This window comes from Malurus melanocephalus, unplaced genomic scaffold (genome assembly GCF_030028575.1).
Source record: "Malurus melanocephalus ecotype Western Australia unplaced genomic scaffold, MMel_1.1 scaffold_0, whole genome shotgun sequence".
NCBI lineage: Eukaryota > Metazoa > Chordata > Aves > Passeriformes > Maluridae > Malurus > Malurus melanocephalus.
In genome coordinates, this window is record NW_026623232.1 from 2,140,213 (window position 1) to 2,144,748 (window position 4,536).

The following is a 4,536-nucleotide window of genomic DNA, read 5'->3' on the forward strand; positions in this document are numbered from 1 at the left end:
TTGACACATGGTGTAGGTGCAGTCTTATTATAGAAGGTCCTCAGTTTCCACAGTAGATAACTTTCCATTTGCTTGTAAAGTTTATAGCTAGAGAATGATACTAATGTTTTTTCTTAAACCTGCAGTCTCAAATTACTGTTGAAACATTTTTAAAAACCAAGATTAGCTCAGAGCTATGTACTTGTTAATACTATAGAAATAATGATAAAGTAAAATAATTCTCTACTGACTAGAATATTTTAAAAAAATCACAGCATAAAATTCTACATTTGAAAAATCTGTAAAATTTCTCAAATAATTAATCCTTACTCCAGTGAGCTACCATTAAATTGCAAGGGAAAAAGGTATTAATTTGTGGAAGATACAAAAGCATCTAAAATGTGTTTTTGTTCCAGAGAAGAGGGAGGAAAAAAAGAAAGAAAATTGGTGGGTACTGTTTTGTGTGCAATTCCCAAGTATATTTTAAAAACAACATTGAATTTTTATAGCCAAATTATATTTTCTGCTAACAGGGAGCTGGGGAGGGATGAATAATAGAATGATTGACAAATCTTTTAGGGCCTGATTTTACAAGATGCTGCGCACCTCCTGATTGCTGCCAATCACTTTCATTTTCTTTCAGTCGATCCGAGAACATATGGCATTATTCAGATGGTGCTGAGCACCTTCAATCACAGTCCTCATAATACCACAACATCCTCATTCTGTGCAAATGTGAGAATTGCTGTTGACATTTTAAATTGGAGGGTTATTTGGTCTTTGTCTGGACAAACTCCCAGCTGACATAAATGAATGTTCTGCCTGAGGAAGGATTGCAACAGTAAACAATAAAKAATCAGTTTTATAAGCACTACTGTATATATACAAACTATGTGAAGTATCAGTTTGATTTATAAAATTCCATACCTCTTCCACCTTTATTTGATGGGAAAAAAAATACCATTCTTTTGGAGAATTGAAGTTTAGTTTACTCTCAGTGCAGATTTTGAAAAGTGGAAACTGTGGGTGTTACGTGCACAAGGAAGTTGATTTAAAGAGATCAGAAAGGCGTTTAATTTAAAAATAAAATTAAATCAATTTCAACATACTGATTTGTCCTGCATTACAGTTACCTGTAGAGATCCTCTAGTCATGTCTATCTGTTTTTGATGCCTCTACAGAATAACTGTCCAGCATCCTCTGCCCAACCAATCAGAATGTAGGAAAATCTACCGATATGACGGAATCTACTGTGAATCTACCTACCAGAAGTATGTTGAAATCTGTGTGAGTCTTGCCTCTAGCTCGTGCATTTAGTGCTCGTGCTCTCCTGCTATTCAGAAATTACACGTGTGTTGAAACCGTACACTTCTACTTGTGTGCAAAACCTCTACAGCAGGGACAGAAGTGTGTTGTTTAATTCTTTGGGATTGTGCTCTAAAAGCTAAAAAGCAAATAAAAACCCTAAGACTTTACTAAATCTCTTAGGTGTGCTTCTGTACAGTGCAATAAACAAGAGTGTACACGCTAGAAAATCTAGGCAAAATGTATTGCACAGGTGCTTCACATCTTAGGGATTTGAAAGGTGTGTTATGTATAAATTAGCTGTCACTTTTTTTCAGTCATGTAATGGAATGATGAGTTGTAATTTGCATAATCCTTTAAGAAGTCAAATTATACTGTCATGTAGCAGACTTAACATGCTAGCTAGGATTTCATAGCTTTGCAGCTAATTAGTATGTACCTTACAGGACAGTTAAATTGAAGTTGAGTCCTCTTTCTTTGCAGTCATTTGCCTTTGTCCGTTGCCCTAACAGAGCYTGCTTTTGTGTGTAACTCAAGATCATTACTGGTGCTTCTGACAAAAATACTATTGCTCTGGGCAGGCAAATGCAAAGTGCTTGACTTCTGTTAATTTTGCAAGTAGTGAAGTTTCTATCTTACTGCAACAAGGATTTAATTATCTATTCCGACATAGAATCAAAAAGTATATATTTGACAGGTGTGTTGCAGATGATTTTGTATTAAYATGTTGCAAATGCATTATGAATTCTCTGTTATCTTGCTGGATTTTGAAACTGTATTCTGTCACTTAGTGTTTGCTTTTCATGCTCCGACTATATTCCTGTTTTGTATACCAGTGTTACCATTATCATCCTCTGTATAACAATTCATTTTCCAATAACCCCTTAATTTCTAAAAATTAGTTGTACTTTGCATTGCAACAAAATGTTTCTTTGGCAAGGTAGTCATGATCATTACAATTTTTAGATAATATTCTCACATTCTTTCTTTTGATTCTGTAACCTGCTGCTTGTTTCCTGAATCTTTTCTCTAAGTAATAGGTACAACCACATGAGTAAAAGCTGTTACTTCGGTGTAAATGAAGACTATCGTTTTGGTTTACAGAAGTGAGAGGAAAAGAGAAATCTAGATTTATCAAAATAATTGCAGCGTCAGTGTAACTTGGTGAGCCAAAATGAAAATCTGACCTCTTGCTTGGCTTTTTTGTGAATGGCTACTTTTGGTGTGAGATATGGTTTATCCCTGATTTACATTGACTTATAGATACTTTCTGGACTGTTCTGAATTTTTTATGGCTTTTCCCTTCTGTATTTCCATATAATGGCAGTGTCCAGGGTAACTGAAGCAGTTTACATCTAGTATGATTTTAAATGTCACAACAGAACTTAATTTCAGTGGTTTTATTTCTCTTCAGTAAATTCAGTAAGCATAAAAATGTATTCATTTATTTAAACGCATGAAACAGATTTGTTGTGCACTATTTATATCAGTTTTTAGAACAACTTCAGGATTTTGAAACTTTGTGGAAATAAGAAAACTTGGCACAGTTTGTTATGAGTGTTAAATACGGCRATGGCTTCACTCTGAATGCTGCAATATAGTTGATTATCTTAATTTCTTTTTTTWTTATTAGATAGAATTTATAGTCAGTATAGTTAAAATCAACTAGCTGCACTGTCCACAAAATGAAATGATTGATGTTCCTTTACAAGTACATATACAATTGCAAATAAACATTGGCAAAATTGCTTTTGTTTCTGGGAAAAAACAAAAAAAATCCAAATAACCCAAAACAACACCAAAACCCCAAAACCAACCAAACAAACAAACAACCTCCCCCCCCCCCAAAAAAAAACCACAAAAAAGGGGGGGGAGGATCCTTATCATGAAACAATGTTGATTTTGATACCTTTTGTCATTCCTGAAAAGTGAATTATGACATATTATAGCCTCGTTCACCTTGCTTGTAAAACCACGGATTATTTTGGGAAGCTAACAGTTAAATCTTTCTGAAGAAGATCTAGAGATCTTTTTGATTAGTGGAATTTTCTCTTGGTATTTCTAGCACACTGCTTAAGGTCTTTGAGGCATTCTTTCTGTGTTCCCTATGGATGTTTTTGGTACTTTTTTCCCATAATAATTTATTTCCAAAAATAGAACAAGTTACTGACAACTTCTTACTAATCAAGACAAAAAAAAAAAAAATCAAGCTATTTTCATTACACTTTTAAAGCTTTTACTTTAATGTTTCAATACATATGAACATTTGGTACTAGATGTTCATGTGTATCTCACATGCTTAGTCTCTCTCCTGATTAGCTTGGGAAAGGAAGAATGGATCTAAAAATGCCAGTGGCTGTTAACAGAAATGGCTGTGTGACTCCTTTTACATGCAGGATAATTTTTGGGCTGGGCACAAAGCAGCAAAGGGCTGGCTAGACAGAGTAGCACAGAGAATCATGGATTTAGGAGCTTGACTTTTTTTCCTCAACCTCATTTTAAAATTAAAAGAAGTATTATGCAGACAGCCTACTCTGGATTTATGCTTAAGCATGTACCTGTTAAAGGTATTTTGTAAAAAGCTRTGAGTTGAACTCGAGATATTCTGATCCTTTCTGTAAAAATTTTAAAGCATCATATCATGATCTTCTATGACAAAAATAATTTTCAGAAAACGTTTGGAGACGTAACATTTTTGAACAAATTGTACTGCTAATAAATACTGGAAATAACAGTTTGTAAAAGTCTATAAAAGTATGGTTTATTAAATACATTATAGCACTATTAAAAAAAAAAAAAAAAAAAAAAAAAAAAAAAAAAAAGGCAAAACGCTTATTGCAGCACAGGTTCCTGAGGAGCTGGACTAACGATTGTATTACCTAATATGTATAAAATGGACAAAATATTAAATATTCTTAAACAGATTTCCCTAGACTCTTTATGATATTCTTGCAACTGAGTCTCAATGCTGCTGCTAGACCCCTTGCTTAGAAAGGAGTGGAGCATACAGCTTCAAAATTTAGTGGCAAAAGACAACAGATTCCTCCCCTCTTATCTTGTCCCCTGCCTTGGTGCTGTGGGCCCATGGGTTTTTTTAGATCACTAAATGTGCAAATATGCTCTTTGAAAAGATTCTRAAGTAAGCTTCAAAATAATTACGAATATTTTATGTGTTCACTGGTGGTAGGACTTGTCTTAAGCTATGGAGGCAAAACCAGAGGCCTGTCAGTCACARGCTTGGAATACAGCTGT